At 40.8% G+C, this 19,666-nt stretch overlaps 1 pseudogene; it reads left to right on the top strand.

The window, feature by feature from the left end:
- Positions 1-746: 746 nt before the first annotated feature.
- LOC106608179 (4-galactosyl-N-acetylglucosaminide 3-alpha-L-fucosyltransferase 9-like) lies at positions 747-18,552 on the top strand (annotated as a pseudogene).
- The last annotated feature ends 1,114 nt before the right edge of the window (positions 18,553-19,666 follow it).

The following is a 19,666-nucleotide window of genomic DNA, read 5'->3' as shown; positions in this document are numbered from 1 at the left end:
GTTACCACACCCGGTCTCAGTGATGGCTAACTCTGGAAAGGAATTTGGTCTCTACCGAGTTAGGTAAATCAGCATTTCGTTTTTTTTACACCGTATTTGTGGAACAGTCTTCAAAATGTTCTAAAATGTAATGTTCTGGCCCCGCTAGTGTCATTCAGAAAGCTGAATGAGGACCTTATTACTGATGAATGTGTTTGTTTTTATGACCGTGTTTTTCTTTCTGCTTGCATTTTGCATTTATATGTTGATGTGTGTATATTCTGTCATTTATGTAATTCAGGGCTCATCTGTAAAATAGACCTTGTTCTCAGTATGACTCCATGATAAAATAAAGGTAAATAATAATAATAAACATATGTATATATAGTGTTGCATATCTTTTCAATTTCTTTCTTTTTTTGTGCCGTTTTTCGGCTGTATTGCTCTGTTTCTGCGATTGTGGGTTCCATATACTAACACCTAAGTTGTTATTTGTACATGTGTTTTGTTCTAGTAGAAATACATCTATAATATGTTCTGTTCTATCTAGCGTTTGTAGTTCTATTTGATATTATGACATCTAGTGGCCCTTTTGGCTACTTTAGTTAACCACAGGTGTCTGTAGTTATCTGTGGCTCACTGTGTGGCCGTGTCTGTCCCACTATTGTTTGTGGAGACATGCATTCTGAGAGGATCCCTGTGAACAGTAGATGTGTGCCAGAAAAGAGGGATAGACCAATGAGTGATATATGGTTGGCTTCTTAGCAATGGTGCTCATCTTTACCGCAGAGATGGATCGTCAGTCTCAGAAAATAGATGTTGTGGTGGCAGCTGCAGATAAGTACTTGGGGGTACGAGATTTGACATCAGGGGATTTATAGGTTGTGTTGAGTGGTAGTGTCCCGTCCTCTCGGGTCGTAGGCCTGTGGTAGGATCAGATATGGTTAAAGTAGCGGAATAAGGTGGTTCGTTTGAATGAGTGGGTTGCTCTATGCCGAAAGAATCCATTGAAACCAGACCCTAGCCACGGTTGCCTAGGGTCGGGTTTTCGATACTATTACATTATTAAGGGATCCATGGGCTGCCTTACGTTGATTTTGGCTTCTTTTAGAGGCAGCTCGCTGAAGCATATTGACATTTAGTGTCCCAAAGGCTACAGTAGAACCCAACTCCTATTCGTCGGTGACTTGCGATTGTCTGGGGAACAACGCATTTGAGCAATTGGCTGGGGAATGACTGCTGGCTAGTGGCATAATATTGTAGGTTTATGTAATTTGACGGAATTATTGGCGGAATATTGTATAAATAAATAAAAATGTGCTGCATTCGTTACCTTTCTTTTAGACATAATAAATAAAACAGGGTTGGCAGAATAACTTGAAAATGTCATCCATAAGCCTACAAATACATGAATTAAAAACGCCCCATTATTGTCCATCAGTGGGACATAAGTATTACTGAGTCTATTTGATGATGCGCTATTAACGGCTAATCCTGGACTTTCCTTTAGTGGTTCTTCACATTTAAACCCCCCCCCCCCTATTATTATTATTAATACAATAACACAATATTTGTTCTGTCAGTGTTTATTATGATTTTAGTGGCAAAGCAGAATAAAAAAATCTAAATATGAGGTAAACTCCCTGCAGAGCCCCAAGTCCTCTGGCATGTTGATGTTAATGTGTTGATGTTCTCTGTATCCATAGCTAGAATGGTTTTGCAGGGCATTGTGATCGAACAGGTTTCCTGTTATATTCATCTGAGGTGTAGAGAGGGTGCAGTCTGTGAATCCAAAAAATAGTAATTATACAGATGATTAACAAAACATGAACACAACAGTATTCCTACCTTGGTAGTTGTGGTGAATGTAAATTACATTTTTGGGGGGGGATTATGGTTTTCATACACAGACCTTGTCCATAATGTAGAGGCCTATGGGATATCCATTGAATAGGTAATGGAGGAGGATGGTACATGTGATCTGCATAACATACCAATACCAGTTGGCATACTTTTGTGTGCCTCCTCGTCTGTATAACTACAGACACAATAGTCATCTGCACCCAAAACAGCTAGCCTTCAACACATTATTACAGCCTACATATTATCATCTGCACCCAATACAGCTAGACATCAACACATTATTATATCCTACATATTATCATCTGCACCCAATACAGCTAGACATCAACACATTATTATATCCTACATATTATCATCTGCACCCAATACAGCTAGACATCAACACATTATTATATCCTACATATTATCATCTGCACCCAATACAGCTAGCCTTCAACACATTATTACAGCCTACATATTATCATCTGCACCCAATACAGCTAGACATCAACACATTATTATAGCCTACATATTATCATCTGCACCGAATACAGCTAGACATCAACACATTATTATATCCTACATATTATCATCTGCACCCAATACAGCTAGCCTTCAACACATTATTATATCCTACATATTATCATCTGCACCGAATACAGCTAGACATCAACACATTATTATATCCTACATATTATCATCTGCACCCAATACAGCTAGACATCAACACATTATTATATCCTACATATTATCATCTGCACCCAATACAGCTAGACATCAACACATTATTATATCCTACATATTATCATCTGCACCCAATACAGCTAGCCTTCAACACATTATTATATCCTACATATTCTTACCTCTTTGTTGATTGATATAATTTGAGTTGTGTCCATTTTCTATTTTAGAAAGATTTGTACAAATATGAAAAGATAGATTTTATCATCATAACTCAAAATAAATGTAGATCATACAAGGGACAAACCTTATCTTAAATTGAGAAGATCTTCACATTTTTCAGTTAAGTGCCTGCACCTGCTGTCCTTTCAAATTAAAATCCAAATGTTTCAGTTGGTTAGTTAGGTTCCTGAAAGAACCCCCACAACTAAGGAGGTTCCTCGATGAGCCCCACCTCCTTCGATGTGCATTTGGTATCGAGCTATTTAGTTATGCCTAGTGATATTGTCGACCATCATCAGCGATCTTGGAGAAAAATAATCTGAATGACAGTCAAGTGACAAACAGCTTCTGTGATAGGCCTATTGCATGGATAAAACACAGCCAGTGCGGGAAAAAGAATATCCAGAATATGTTGGTGTCTAGTACTTTACACCAGTGACCTTGGGATCCATGTTACCCATACATTTAATGTTGATTATCTGCTATTGTTTGCTTGATTTACAGCAGGGTTTGGAAGATCATCAGTCTAGAAGATTTAACAGAGAAAGAGTAAAGGTAATGAGTTAATGGTTTCATATTTTTCTGTGCGTCTCATTGGACACGATATGCTGTGCGCAAATTGTGTTGGATAGCCTGGGCTGTTACGCTTACACCCAACGGGTTTTCCCTTTCTATTAGTCAGGTCATTTAATGATAACAAATTAGTTGCCAACTGGCCTTATAAACACAATGATCTGGTGAATTTTAATGAATTAAATTATGATGATGTGAGGGCCCAGTAACAAATGGGCTCAATCACTTTCATCATAGAGGCTATTATTACTTTTTGTCTCTAAAATTAAAATGTTTCCATTTCTATTGTCATGTGACAGTCTTTATTTTATTGAACAACCAAATATTGGCCTTTTGCCAGATCCTAAAATGTTTGCATTAACTATTTATTTTCATAAATTCGTTAGCCTATACTACAAAAGATACGCCTTAAAATCTGCCAGTATGAACGAATGTAGTTTAGGCCATAGGCCATGGGCTTGCTAGATCGAATCCCCGAGCTGACAAGGTACAAATCTGTCGTTCTGCCCCTGAACAAGGCAGTTAACCCACTGTGCCTACGTCGTCATTGTAAATAAGAGCTTGTTCTTATTAACTAAGTTGCCTGATTAAATAAAACATTATTTAAAAAAAAGAAAAGCAGCAAAAAGTATTTAATAAAATAATGATAAACAGAAACAGCTACAGCTGTTTTCATAGATTCCCCGTCAAAAAGACCTACAAGGAACCTCGTATCTCGATGCGGTTGAGTGCACGGTGATCTGTACAACCAACACAATCTCCCATTCAATTCGTGCCTATGTGTACATAATGCATTTCAGCAAATTTCGTGCGTTTTTGTGTGGCTAAATTTGTGAGAAAAGACACGAATTTATGTGCTACTTAATTCGTGAGAAAAGACACGAATTTATGTGCTACTTAATTCGTGAGAAAAGACACACATTTAACCAGTAGACTACACACAAGCCTTTGCAACAACCATAGACGCGATAGCCTATATTTCATTTGTGTCCTTCTTTCTGTCTAATTCAACGTTATGAATATACAGAAATGCTGTCTCAATTTAACCCCGTTTTAAAATGTGCAGGTGTAGCCTATGTACTTTTTTAGACTTGCTGAACAGAATTTGTAAGAAAAGACACCCATTTACGTGAGACTTGATTCGTGGGAAAATGTGTTTTATTAATGCCAATGCTGTTTTCTATGCTTGATTTCGCTTAATACTTTGGGATACTGGTGCACTTGTAATCAGAAGAGCCCTTTTTTTCGTGTAGGCAACAGTACACGATTTTCTTCATAACGCATTTCATATTTCGTGGAGCCTAAATTACACCATTTTCTTCATAATGCATTTATTACATGTTAAACAGATTAATGTAAAATGATGAATTATGTTGGCTTACGCTTATGGCACTTCCAAGGCCTTTCCATGATGATTATTACGGTCATGTCAATCGTGTTATATACTTAGACTACTGTAACGCGTTCAACCAGTTAGCAAGTCAGAAATGTCAGTTTCCTAGTACCGACTAGGACTTTAATGATGTATCATGCTGACTTCACATTCTCGTGGGAAATGGGAAAATGGGAAGTTGTAACTCCGACATCGAGCAGACAGCAATGCAATCTCTATAGACAAACATTGGCAGCAGAGTGGCCTTACTGAAGAGCTCAGTGATTTTCAATGTGGAACCGTCATAGGATGCCAACTTTTCAACAAGTCAAATTTCTGCCCTGCTAGAGCTGCCTGATCAACTGTAACTGCTGTTATTGTGAAGTGGAGACGTCTAGGGGCAACAAGTGGTAGGCCACACAAGCTCACAGAACAGGACCGCCAGTGCTGAAGCTCGTAACGCTTAAAAATCATCTGTCCTCTGTTGCAACCCTCACTACCGAATTCCAAACTGCCTCTGGAAGCAACGACAGCACAATAACGGTTTGTCGGGAGCGTCGTGAAATGGGTTTCCATGGCCGAGCAGCCACACACAAGCCTAAGATCACCATGTGCAATGCCAAGCATCGGCTGGAGTGGTGCAAAGCCTGCCGCCATTGAACTCTGGAGCAGCGGAAATGTGTTCTCTGGAGTAATGAATCACACTTCACTATCTGGCAGTCCGACAGACTAAATTTGTGTTTGGCAGATGCCAGGAGAACGCTACCTGCCCCAATGCATAGTGCCAACATCAGTGCCCCACCTCACTAATGCTCTTGTGGTTGAATGGACACAAGTCCCCGCCACAATATTACAACATCTAGTGAAAAAGCCTTCCCAAAAGAGTGGAGGCTGTTAAAGCAGCAAAGGGGCGGACCAACTCCATATTAATGCCCATGATTTTGGAATGAGATGTTTGACGAGCAGGTGTCCACATCATTTTAGTCATGTAGTGTTTATTGACAACCCTTAGCACAGTGTCGTGGAAAATTGTCTTAAGAACATAATACTCTTACAAGAACTTGTGAATTCAATATAGACTTTAATACAGAGTAGCAAAGCCGAGCCCTTCCATGGAAGGGCCCTACCACACACGCAACAGAGCCGAGCCCCTCCATGAAAAAGACTCCATTCTCATATTACAGAGTCCTTTTTTTATATGATTCTGTCTTTGCATAACGTATAGAGTCCCCTCCCTCTATATGAAAATAGCTTCCCTTGACCGTTCTTTACCATTATCTCTCCATATCAGTTGTTGCTTGTTAACGCCCACATCCGACAGCTGTATAGATTATAATGCTAGCAGGGCCTCCTCATGTGGTTTCTCTGTACTTCTTTGTCTGGCTATCTTGAGTATTTGGGGCCCTTTCTGCATAACTCAAGTCTGGTTGTCAGGTCGCTATGCCTCCCACCGTGGCCTGTTGCTCTATCAGAACCGGATGTCTTCTTCTCTTCCTATAGCCAAAATATTTATGTTCTTTCCCCCTCAGCACATCTTATCTCCCACAAAAATCCCTCCTCTGGGACTAATTAGTCCCACACTAAAATAATATCTAATTACAAGCAACAAGGATGGAAGCAGAATGATACACACACAGAATAATGAACACTAGAACGACATGTGAAATAAGATATAGACATAAACTGGACCAAACATCTCCAATCCAATAACATAGACAAGAGTAAAAGACCCACTCAACCTTAGAAATGAAAATGAAAACACACATAATAAACCAATATATTATGATGAAGCAATGAGCATGTAGTACATAGCCTTGCCTGAGGTTATCTCAGTTATTTAAAACATAAAGAAAATAAGAAAACCCTTATAAAGTCATTCTAAATACGACACTTAAACAAGATCCTTCCTTGTAGACACCTCTGTAACAACAGTGAAATCACAAATGAAAACACCTGCTAAAGGACTAAGGACATGGTCCATGGACACTTGTAACCGGAATTTCCCCATTTTACCCACAAGTTTAAGTATACAAAATTCAGAAGTTCTAACTTAATTTATCCCTTGTCAAAGGTAGAAAGGAAATAGACAATACACTCCATAGTAAATGATTACCAGGTTATACATATTGCATCAGTCCAGTTTTCAATCAAGCACATAATAATCAGGAGCTTTACTAAAACAGGAAGCCCTTGAACACCATGATCATTGCGATCATGTCCTGATTCTTTAATATTGCAAGAGATAGTGTTACTTGAGTTATATTACCACATGTACCTTTGTGATCCATAATCATTCCTTTATCATCAAATTTACTAACTCCTGCAGTTTCTAACACCCAAATAGTTTATTAACAATTAACTGTAGTGTTTCTCACATCTATCCCATTATCTCCATAGCTGTAGAAACATTCATATCTACTTTTTACAATAGTAAACCTATCATTATGAGAACCATTTAATTCAGTTCTTAAGTCATATGTTGCACATTCATGTTCTCCCAACATATTTTTGTTTATTTCACTTCTACCTATGGTGCTACCTAATGCCAAGCTGCATTCTATGTTACACAAAGGTATGCATTATTTTCTCTGAATACATTGAACATTTTCCACCTAACACATTCTTCAAAAGATGCAAGTTCAGGTACTATTAAAAGATCAGACAAAAGTGATTTGTTACACAAATTGCGATTGTCCATCCTACATTTAGCTGTTGTGTACTAATCTCTAGTGGGAGGTGATTTTACAATTTCTTCTAGGTTTGTCGCTGTCAAGGCCATTCTACCGTTCTTCATCTGTCCTGGTTCACTGTCTGTTAGGAAAACCATGTGAGGACAGAAAGTCTCCTTTCCATTCTTCTGTCGTTGTTTCTCCATCCCCTTGGACAGCACCTCTGTCAAGGGTATCTGTCAGCGTAGGTATGTCATCAGGACCCATCTGTCTATCTCCTCATTTGAATTCCATGCTGTCACAGTTACCAGCCCTTTCAAGCTTAACATCCTTATCATTTATCGCCCTCCAGGTTCCCTTGGAGAGTTCATCAATGAGCTTGACGCCTTGATAAGTTCCTTTCCTGAGGATGACTCACCTCTCACAGTTCTGGGTGACTTTAACCTCCCCACGTCTACCTTTGACTCATTCCTCTCTGCCTCCTTCTTTCCACTCGCCTCCCTGCGGACCTGGCATCCTTTCACTCCCTCCTCTCTACATTCTCCTCTTCTGTCTCTGCTGCTAAAGCCACTTTCTACCACTCTAAATTCCAAGCATCTGCCTCTAACCCTAGGAAGCTCTTTGCTACCTTCTCCTCCCTCCTGAATCCTCCCCCCCCCCCCCTCCCTCTCTGCGGATGACTTCGTCAACCATTTTGAAAAGAAGGTTGACGATATCCGATCCTCGTTTGCTAAGTCAAACGACACCGCTGGTCCTGCTCACACTGCCCTACCCTGTGCTTTGACCTCTTTCTCCCCTCTCTCTCCAGATGAAATCTCGCGTCTTGTGACGGCCGGCCGCCCAACAACCTGCCCACTTGACCCTATCCCCTCCTCTCTTCTCCAGACCATTTCCGGAGACCTTCTCCCCTACCTCAACTCGCTCATCAACTCATCCTTGACCGCTGGCTACGTCCCTTCCGTCTTCAAGAGAGCGAGAGTTGCACCCCTTCTGAAAAAACCTACACTCGATCCCTCCGATGTCAACAACTACAGACCAGTATCCCTTCTTTCTTTTCTCTCCAAAACTCTTGAACGTGCCGTCCTTGGCCAGCTCTCCTGCTATCTCTCTCAGAATGACCTTCTTGATCCTAATCAGTCAGGTTTCAAGACTGGGCATTCAACTGAGACTGCTCTTCTCTGTGTCACGGAGGCTCTCCGCACTGCTAAAGCTAACTCTCTCTCCTCTGCTCTCATCCTTCTAGACCTATCTGCTGCCTTTGATACTGTGAACCATCAGATCCTCCTCTCCACCCTCTCCGAGTTGGGCATCTCCGGCGCGGCCCACGCTTGGATTGCGTCCTACCTGACAGGTCGCTCCAACCAGGTGGCGTGGCGAGAATCTGTCTCCGCACCATGCGCTCTCACCACTGGTGTCCCCCAGGGCTCTGTTCTAGGCCCTCTCCTATTCTCGCTATACACCAAGTCACTTGGCTCTGTCATATCCTCACATGGTCTCTCCTATCATTGCTATGCAGACGACACACAATTAATCTTCTCCTTTCCCCCTTCTGATAACCAGGCGGCGAATCGCATCTCTGCATGTCTGTCAGACATATCAGTGTGGATGACGGATCACCACCTCAAGCTGAACCTCGGCAAGACGGAGCTGCTCTTCCTCCCGGGGAAGGACTGCCCGTTCCATGATCTCGCCATCACGGTTGACAACTCCCTTGTGTCCTCCTCCCAGAGTGCTAAGAACCTTGGCGTGATCCTGGACAACACCCTGTCGTTCTCCACTAACATCAAGGCGGTGACCCGATCCTGTAGGTTCATGCTCTACAACATTCGCAGAGTACGACCCTGCCTCACACAGGAAGCGGCGCAGGTCCCAATCCAGGCACTTGTCATCTCCCGTCTAGATTACTGCAACTCGCTGTTGGCTGGGCTCCCTGCCTGTGCCATTAAACCCCTACAACTCATCCAGAACGCCGCAGCCCGTCTGGTGTTCAACCTTCCCAAGTTCTCTCACGTCACCCCGCTCCTCCGCTCTCTCCACTGGCTTCCAGTTGAAGCTCGCATCCGCTACAAGACCATGGTGATTGCCTACGGAGCTGTGAAGGGAACGGCACCTCCATACCTTCAGGCTCTGATCAGGCCCTACACCCAAACAAGGGCACTGCGTTCATCCACCTCTGGCCTGCTGGCCCCCCTACCTCTGAGGAAGCACAGTTCCCGCTCAGCCCAGTCAAAACTGTTCGCTGCTCTGGCACCCCAATGGTGGAACAAGCTCCCTCACGACGCCAGGACAGCGGAGTCAATCACCACCTTCCGGAGACACCTGAAACCCCACCTCTTTAAGGAATACCTAGGATAGGATAAAGTAATCCTTCTAACCCCCCCCCCCCCCCCCCCCTTAAAAGATTTAGATGCACTATTGTAAAGTGGTTGTTCCACTGGATATCATAAGGTGAATGCACCAATTTGTAAGTCGCTCTGGATAAGAGCGTCTGCTAAATGACTTAAATGTAAATGTAAATCAGGAGCAACAGGCATGTCACTCCTCCCCATCCCTGGACTCTCTGGATATTCAGGAGAGAGTGTCTGTTTGCTGTTGGAAGTTGCTCCTCGGTCCACCTCCTCTTCGGCTCCTGCCTGGCTCCTTGATTTCCTCTGCTCCTTCATGGCCTGGTGGTTGTCTCCTCCTTTCCGATGGGACTTTGGTACAGTGGTTTAGATGGTACCACGTGTTGCTTCCTTTCACCTGGACAGCAGTTAACCTCTATGGGCTAGGTGGGACGCAAGCGTCCCACCCGTGGTGCACTCCATCAACAGCAGGTGCATTTCAAGAGCGGCAAATTTGAATCCAAATAAATGTCAAAATTAAAATTTTTCAAACATACAACTATTTTACACCCTTTGAAAGATAAACATCTCCTTAATCTAACCACGTTTTACGATTTCAAAAAGGTTTTACGGCGAAGAGTATGTTAGGACAGTACATTTACAAGAGTTGTGTGTAATGTTTTGTCAATTCAAAGACAGGGTCACCAAAACCATAAAACCAGCTAAAATGATGCACTAACCTTTTACAATCTCCATCAGATGACACTCCTAGGACATTATGTTAGACAATGCATGCATTTTTAGTTCTATCAAGTTCATATTTATATCCAAAAACAGCGTTTTACTATGGCATTGATCTTGAGGAAATCGTTTCCCTCCAATAACCGGCAGTCAAGTCAGCACCACAAATTAAATAATTAAAATTAGAAAACATTGGTAAAATATTATATTGTCATTTAAAGAATTATAGATTTACATCTCTTGAACGCAATCAACTTGCCAGATTTAAAAATAACCTTACTGGGAAATCACACTTTGCAATAATCTGAGCACTGCGCCCAGAAAAATACGCGTTGCGATACAGACTAGACGTCATGTTGGGGAGATCTAAAATCGAAAATACTATGTAAATAATCCATTACCTTTGATTCTCTTCATCAGATGTCACTTCCAGGTATCACAGGTCCATAACGAATGTAGTTTTGTTCAAAAAAGCTCATCATTTATGTCCAAAAATCTCCGTCTTGTTAGCACATGATCTAAGCCAGCCGGACTTCTCGTCATGAACGAGGGGAAAAAATATATTTACGTTCGTTCAAACATGTCAAACGTTGTATAGCATAAATCATTAGGGCCTTTTTTAACCAGAACATGAATAATATTCAAGGTGGACGAATGCATACTCTTTTATAACGTATTGGAACGAGGGTACCCAACATGAACTCGCGCGCCAGGTGTCTAATGGGACATCATCGTTCCATGGCTCTTGTTCGGTCAGATCTCCCTCCAGAAGACTCAAAACACTTTGTAAAGGCTGGTGACATCTAGTGGAAGCAATAGGAAGTGCCAAAATATTCCTCAGCCCCTGTGTTTTTCAATGGGATAGGTTTAAAGGTAATACAACACATCAGGTATCCACTTCCTGTCAGAAAATGTCTCAGGGTTTTGCCTGCCAAATGAGTTCTGTTATACTCACAGACACCATTCAAACAGTTTTAGAAACTTTAGAGTGTTTTCTATCCATATATAATAAGTATATGCATATTCTAGTTACTGGGTAGGATTAGTAACCAGATTAAATCGGGTACATTTTTTTTATCCAGACGTGCAAATGCTGCCCCCTAGCCCTAACAGGTTAAGAACATAATACTCTTACAAGAACTTGTGAATTCAATATAGACTTTAATACAGAGTAGCAAAGCCGAGCCCTTCCATGGAAGGACCCTACCACACACTCAACAGGGCCGAGCCCCTCCATGAAAAAGACTCCATTCTCATATTACAGAGTCCTTTTTTTATATGATTCTGTCTTTGCATAACGTATAGAGTCCCCTCCCTCTATATGAAAATAGCTTCCCTTGACCGTTCTTTACCATTATCTCTCCATATCAGTTGTTGCTTGTTAACGCCCACATCCGACAGCTGTATAGATTATAATGCTAGCAGGGCCTCCTCATGTGGTTTCTCTGTACTTCTTTGTCTGGCTATCTTGAGTATTTGGGGCCCTTTCTGCATAACTCAAGTCTGGTTGTCAGGTCGCTATGCCTCCCACCGTGGCCTGTTGCTCTATCAGAACCGGATGTCTTCTTCTCTTCCTATAACCAAAATATTTATGTTCTTTCCCCCTCAGCACATCTTCTTATCTCCCACAACAGTTCACTATTTATTTTTCTGTTGACCTGCACTTGGAAGCTCTTACCACACTCCAACTAGCCAGATGCATACTGACCGAAAACAGCCTAACAGATACTGGCCACTAGAACCATCTGTCTGCAGTATGGCATATTAGAAACTCAGCAACCCTTTGACTTGAACAGGAGGATCATACCTGCCAAATCAAGACAATGTTTACACAACAAGATATGTGTGTGGATGGAGGAAGTCACACATACACACTGGACTAGAATATATACCACAACTGACTAGAAACAAACATTACTGAATGAATCTTGTTAAGGATAAGGGCTTGTTGTTTTTGTTATTTATTTGTTTATTTATTTGTGACCCACCGCCTCGATTCGGTCTTATGTAGCAACATTTCAAATATTTTTTTTACATTGGATAAAAGTAGAGACTCAGATCTACAAAATTGTATATAATACACTGCAGTTGAGGAACAACGGGAAAGTAATTCTGCTTTGAAAGTTGATAAACTTGTAACCCCACTTTTGAGAAAATGGTACTTGAATGTTTTGGTACACCAACTGGCGAGCTCTTCTTTGTCTACACCTATTCAGCATCGTTCACACCCTGTTAAGCCTTAGCTCCACCCATCTCATTAAGGATTCACATGTGAGGTCGTGTGCTAAACTGAGTGAGAAAGGTTGTGAAGTAAACAACCAATGATTTCAAGACTAAAAGTGGTGAAAGTAGTAGCCTACAAGAAGGAAAAACTCCAGGTAAAAATGAACTTATTATAGTCCTTGGCCTATATCCTAATTTGACTTTGAGTGTCCAGATAAAAATGTTGTATAAATGTTGTGTAATTATTAGATCATGCTTACCCAAACACTTGTCTAAATTGATGGGTCATGTGAAAGAAATGCTATGACCACCCCCCAGCCACATCTAGCTAAGTGGATGGATCACTATTGTCTAAACATCTTCACATGTTCAGGAAATACAATAGATTTTACCCCGGACACACCTGGCTAACTTGATGGGTCATGTAATCATTATTTTGTGAAGTGGAGTCTTTTGTTTAAACATGTAGCTAACTAGCTAGCTAGCTAAACAATGAACCATAATCCCAACCCACAGAGCCGGCCCTTGCCATTCTGCCGCCCTAGACAAGACCAAAAAATGCTGCCCCCACAACACAAAAATTGTCCCAGTAAGCAAAATAACGTTGAAAAAGACGTCTAAAATACTTATTTTCCAGATGTTGAAGTTCAATTTAGGTTCTGAATGAAAGGTGAAAATATGTATTATCCGTACGTTTAAAATAGCCAAAATGTTTTCAGAATGTTGAAAAATAAAGTACCAGTCAAAAGTTTGGACACACCTACTCATTCAATGGTTTTTCTTTATTTGTACTATTTTCTACATTGTAGTAACCAAAAAAAGTGTTAAACAAATCAAAATATATGTTATATTTGAGATTCTTCAAAGTAGCCACCCTTTGCCTTGATGACAGCTTTGCACACTCTTGGCATTGTCTCAACCAGCCTCATTAGGTAGTCACCTGGAATGCATTTCAATTAACAGGTGTGCCATGTTAAAAGTTAATTTGTGGAATTTCTTTCCTTCTTAATGTGTTTGAGCCAATCAGTTGTGTTGTGACAAGGTAGGGGTGGTATACAGAAGATAGCCCAATTTGGTAAAAGACCAAGTCCATATTATGGCAAGAACAGCTCAAATAAGCGAAGAGAAACGACAGTCCATAATTACTTTCAGACATGAATGTCAGCCAATCCGGAGAATTTCAAGAACTTTTAAAGTTTCTTCACGTGCAGTCGCAAAAAACATCAAGCACTATGTTGACACTGGCTCTCATGAGGACCGCCACAGGAAAGGAAGACACAGAGTTACTTATGTTGCAGAGGATAAGTTCATTAGAGTTACCAGCCTCAAAAATTGCAGCCCAAATATTGTAAATGTAAATGGAGGAGGAGGTGTGATGGTGCTTTGCTGGTGACACTGTCAGTGATTTATTTAGAATTCAAGGCACACTTAACCAGCATGGCTACACAGTCACCCGACCTCAACTCAATTGAGATGGTTTGGGATGAGTTAGACCCCAGAGTGAAGGAAACCAGCCAACAAGTGTTCAGCATATGTGGGAACTCCTTCAAGACTGTTGGAAAAGCATTCCAGGTGAAGCTGGTTGAGAGAATGAAAAGTGTGCAAAGCTGTCATCAAGGCATAGGGTGGCTACTTTGAAGAATCTCAAATCTCAAATATATTTTGATTTGTTTAACACTTCTTTGGTTACTACATGATTCCATTTAGTTAATTCATAGTTTTGATGTCTTCACTATTATTCTACAATGTAGAAAATAGTAAAAAATAAAGAAAAACCCTTGAAAAAGTAGGTCTGTCCAAACTTTTGACTGGTACTATATGTATTTTCCGGACGTTGAAATCAGGTTCATTTTCGGTTCTGAATGAAAGTTGAAAATACGTAATTTATTGACGTCTATGTTTGAGCCAAGTCAAGGCTGAACCAAACATAGAATCTGAACAAAATCTGAACCTAACATAGACAACTTATGACACTTTGAAAATGTGTGTGAGAGGGAGAAAGGACATCCATGTAGTAATTTACTGCAATGCAATTCTACTCCCTGAAAGTCACACTCACAATCTCTCAAGTTTAATTTGCGTGCACCACACTGGCCTGCACTCATGGGACCCTTCCTCTGCTCTGCATTTATTTTCTCTCAACTCTAGTGTTAGCTCACGCAATGATGTTCCATCTTGCTCGAGCCCGTGTTGACTCACACCCCTGGTAATGTTTAATGAGCTGGCACTCTCATCGTTGCCACGAAATGCCAACTCCTGTTTACCTTGGTAGCATGATGTAGCATTAATTAGCTAGGTCTTTCAAAACCTGGTTCTCTTTAACTTTGCATTGTGCATATTCATGTTCAATATCCATTGTTCATTCAATGTCAGATCTATCCATGAGCTGCCTGATGTCTTTAGAGCTATCTGGCTTTGGGTGTGAGACGTAGATTTCTCATGCCTGTTGAGTGCTGTAGGCAAGTTGTTCAAGTCGCAGTAATCAGCTCTTGTCCTCACGCTATCGCTGGTGGAGAACAGCAGCCAGGGGAAGCAGTAGAGTTGGCTGCTAGCAGCACAGCCACAACCAGTCTTTCTGTTGAGACCACTCAGATTGAAATTATTGTGTTATTTTCTGTCCCTTCCTTTTGATGTAGTTTTTTTAATGTACAGTGGTTGTATGAATTTAGGATCTATCATCCCACAACTGTCCCAGAGCCTGTTTGGAATATTTATTCCCTGCACAGAATGACAAGCTGACCAATATAATGTAAACCTTTCTACTTTGGGCAATAGTGATTTTACTGTTTGTTAGGCTACTCGTTTTGTTGGCTGAGGAAAAGTAAATGTGAACAGCTCTTCAAACATCTTCAAAGTGCGCCTCAGAATTCAATAAGAAGGACACATGCTGTTGCATCCCCGATTTGTCTGTCTTCACTTGTACTCTGGAGCTTCAAGGCCTGCAAGTATGACCCAAACACTTGACAGGCATTAGCTAAAGGCGTCTGCATGCTTCCCATCAAAGTGTTGTCATATATTATGAAGACATTTTATGATGTTCGATAGCCGAAATCTAAGCCCCTTCGTCTATGATTGGTCAACAGTAGGGATTTAATAATTGTTTGTTGTCATTGAATGAGAGATGACTCATTTTCATGCAATTTTTTTCACTTTTTCACTGCACCAAACATCTTAGTTAGATGTCAAATTGTGCAAATAATAGAGCCTCAGAAAAAAGCGTCAAAATCAATTACAGATTTATTGAGTTATCTCAGATTAATTCTGACAATCTTGAGGAAGCTACAGTGTCTCAAGTGGGACAGACCTTACTATTGCCACTTTTTTGAAATTTTTCAAGCGAAGGTCTTTTAACGGAGTATGTGAGGCACAAACGTTCAATTCGCATAGCCTTGTTCTGCTAGGAGCAAACCAAACCTAGTATGCAGATGCCTTAATAAGAATTGAGATATCTGAGAGAGTCATGTGAGTAAGAGGTACTTCAGAGCACTGTGATTTACAGCCGGAAGAAGGGAATTGTAATTATTAGATTCAGCCCAAAGGCACACATACATTGTTTTAGGGGGCTTTTTTTTACGGCCACACAAGGGGGTATGGTCATCAATGCCGCTGGGAAATTTTCACTCCACACCAAAGTCATCATGTCTTTTCAATGTTAAATATGAACCCCTGTGTTGGTGGTATTACCATGGCTTTTTAAAGTTGTGTTCATCATGTGCTGTTCCCTGTTGGTGTCACTTATGTACACTAAAATGAAAAAAATGGACTCTGAAGAATCGTCCAAGTATATTTCGGTGTCCAAACTCTTCCTGGGGTCCAAACAGATATACTCCTCCTGGGGTCCAAACAGGAATAAAAGCAATATATCATTATAAAACAATAGTCTACATCATAAATAAAACCATACATCATACAAGGCATTGTGCATTACATGCATTTACATATGTACAAAATATTACATACACTACCGTTTAAAAGTTTGGGGTCACTTAGAAATGTCCTTGTTTTTGAAAGAAAAGCACATTGTTTGTCCATTAAAATAACATCAAATTGATCATAAATACAGTGTAGACATTGTTGTAAATGACTATTGTAGCTGGAAAGGGATTATTAAAAAAAATAATAATAATCTACATAGGCGTACAGAGGCCCATTATCAGCAACCATCACTCCTGTGTTCCAATGACACGTTGTGTTAGCTAATCCAAGTTATCATTTTAAAAGGACAATTGATCATTAGAAAACCCTTTGCAATCATGTTAGCACAGCTGAAAACTGTTGTTCTGATTAAAGAAGCAATAAAACTGGCCTTTAGACTAGTTGGGTATCTGGAGCATCAGCATTTGTGGGTTCGATTACAGGCTCAAAATAGCCAGAAACAAAGAGCTTTCTTCTGAAACTCGTCAGTCTATTCTTGTTCTGAGAAGTGAAGGCTATTCCATGCGAGAAATTGCCAAAAAGCAACTAGGCCGTGATTGGGAGCCCCATAGTGCGGCGCACATTTGGCCAAGCGTTGTCCGGTTTTCGGGGAGGGTTTGCCTGGGGTAGGCCGTCATTGTAAAATAATAATTTGTTCTTAACTGACTTGCCTAGTTAAGTCAAGGTAAAATAAACACTGATTATGGGTGAATTTGAGTCAGATGGAATAGAGTAAATAGGCATTTTTAGCATCACAGATTTGGCCGGTGGTAACTTGTGGACAGACACCGGCTGGAATGCGGTTTGAACCAATCAGCATGCAGGATTAGAACCTCACGTTGTATAATCAGAACATAAAGCAAAACATGTCAAATCTTTTCAAGCTGTTCCTTTTTTATATACTTATAACGTCTAAAATGTAGGTGTGTTTCTTTCTTACAGGACAAACAAGTCACCCAGTGGTTCTGGCCACTGGGTGTGAGATGGAATTTTGAAATCTGCAAAACCCATTTCAACATCGATAGCTGTGTTCTGACAGATGACAGATCCCTTTATGACAAAGCAGAGGGAGTGGTTGTTTTTCACAAAGGCATCAGCTGGGACCTGAAGAACCTGCCTCAGTCTCCTCGTCCACATTTTCAGAAATGGATCTGGTTTCATGTGGAATAACCAACAAATACAGCCAGAATACCAGGTCTGGAAAACCTATTTAACCTCACTTTGAGCTATAGACGAGATGCTGACATCACAGTGCGAAATGAATTGACAACCGTGAAGACTGAAAAGGACAGTGAGTTTGTGCTGCCCAAGAAGGATAAATTGGTTTGTTGGATTGTGAGCAACAACAATCCTTCAACTGGGACAGGAACCAGAGCAAAGTACTATCAAGAGTTGGTCAAACACATCAAGATACATGTTTATGGTTCTGCTTTTACAGGGAGTCGTTTGAAGTATGAGGAGTATTACTCAACCCTTGCTAGCTGTAAGTTCTACCTTGCATTTGAGAATTCAATCCACAGAGACTATATCACAGAAAAGGTGAACGGACCACTTGTAGCAGGAACCATACCAGTAGTCATGGGCCCACCCAGAGAGAACTATGAACAGTTTATCCCAGCTGGTTCTTTCATTCATGTAAATGACTTTACTAATGCAAAGGCACTGAATGAATGATGAGATGTATATAAGTTACTTCACCTGGAGGAGGTACCTTAATGCCAAGCCCCATCTCCAGAAAATACAAGAAGAGTTTACTCAACCTGTTTGTTTAGCCTTTGAATGCATGGCCAGAGACTAAGGATATTATAATGTTGTCCACAACCTTCATGAATGGTACTTTGAGTGTTTAGCCAAAATTTTGTAAGCACAGAAAATATCATTTTAGCTTATAGCTACGTAATTGTGATTCAAAATATTTTGGTGTCAATTTAAAGGATGGGTATTCAAGGTTTTAGGGTCGATTTTACTTAAATGTTTTATTAAACACTTTGGAAGCAGCATACAATGTAAACCCCGATGTGCTGTCATTACTCAACATTCTTAAGGAAACCCATTACACTTAAAACCTTTTACTGCAGTGGGCTAAATCAACAGTTATTTTTGGTAGTCTTAAACAAATCTACTTTGAAACCAAAATATACACCTCACACACATGGTTATGGGCTTTAAAAAAAAGAAGACACCTGTACCATTTCAGATAGAGTTGAAATGTATTGAATTTTGAGTTTCCATCCCAATTTGACCTTTTAAATACATCACAGAAAACTAAACTATAATACAACCGTTGGACGTAGGAACACCAGGTTTGTCTTTTTTTAATAATCTTTATTAATTATGAAATTATGAAAAATATGAATAACATTCCACCCATGAGCTCAAAGACGGCGCTTTTGGTAATTGATTGCAGGAAAGGGCTACTATATCTGAATACAGTTACTTAAAGTGATTTTGTAGTCATTACTCACACTCATAGTCACTGTGACCCTGTAGGGCAGGGGTGTCAAACTCATTCCAGGGAGGGGGCCTAGTGTTTGCTGGTTTTGGGCTTTCCTTTCGATGAAAACCTAGACATCCAGGTGAGGGGAGGAACTCTGGATCTCTGTAAGAGAGACCATTGGGTTCTTGGTCACCTCCCTGACCAAGGCCCTTCTCCCACGAATGCTCAGTTTGGCTGGCCGGCCATCTCTAGGAAGAGTCTTGGTGATTCTAAACTTCTTCCACTTAAGAATGTTGGAGGCCACTGTGTTCTTGTGGACCTCCAATGCTGCATTTTTGTTGGTACCCTTCCGCAGATCAGTCCCTCTACACAATCCTGTCTCTGAGCTCTACGGGCAATTCCTTCAACCTCATGGCTTTGTTTTTGCGCTGATATGCACTTTCATCTGTGGGACCTTATATAGACAGGCGCGTGCCTTTCCAATTCATGTCCAATCAATTGCATTTACCACAGGTGGACTCCAATCAAGTTGTAGAAACATCTCAAGGATGATTAATGGAAACAGGATGCACCTGAGCTCAATTTTGAGTCTCATAACAAAGGGTCTGAATACTTATGTAAATAAGGTTTTTTAATCGTTATAAATGTGCAAAAAATTCTTAAAACCGGTTTTCGCTTTGTCATTATG

This window comes from Salmo salar, chromosome 06 (genome assembly GCF_965601325.2).
Source record: "Salmo salar chromosome 06, fSalSal1, whole genome shotgun sequence".
In the NCBI taxonomy this organism is placed as follows: Eukaryota; Metazoa; Chordata; class Actinopteri; order Salmoniformes; family Salmonidae; genus Salmo; species Salmo salar.
This window is presented reverse-complemented; position numbering and strand designations above follow the sequence as displayed.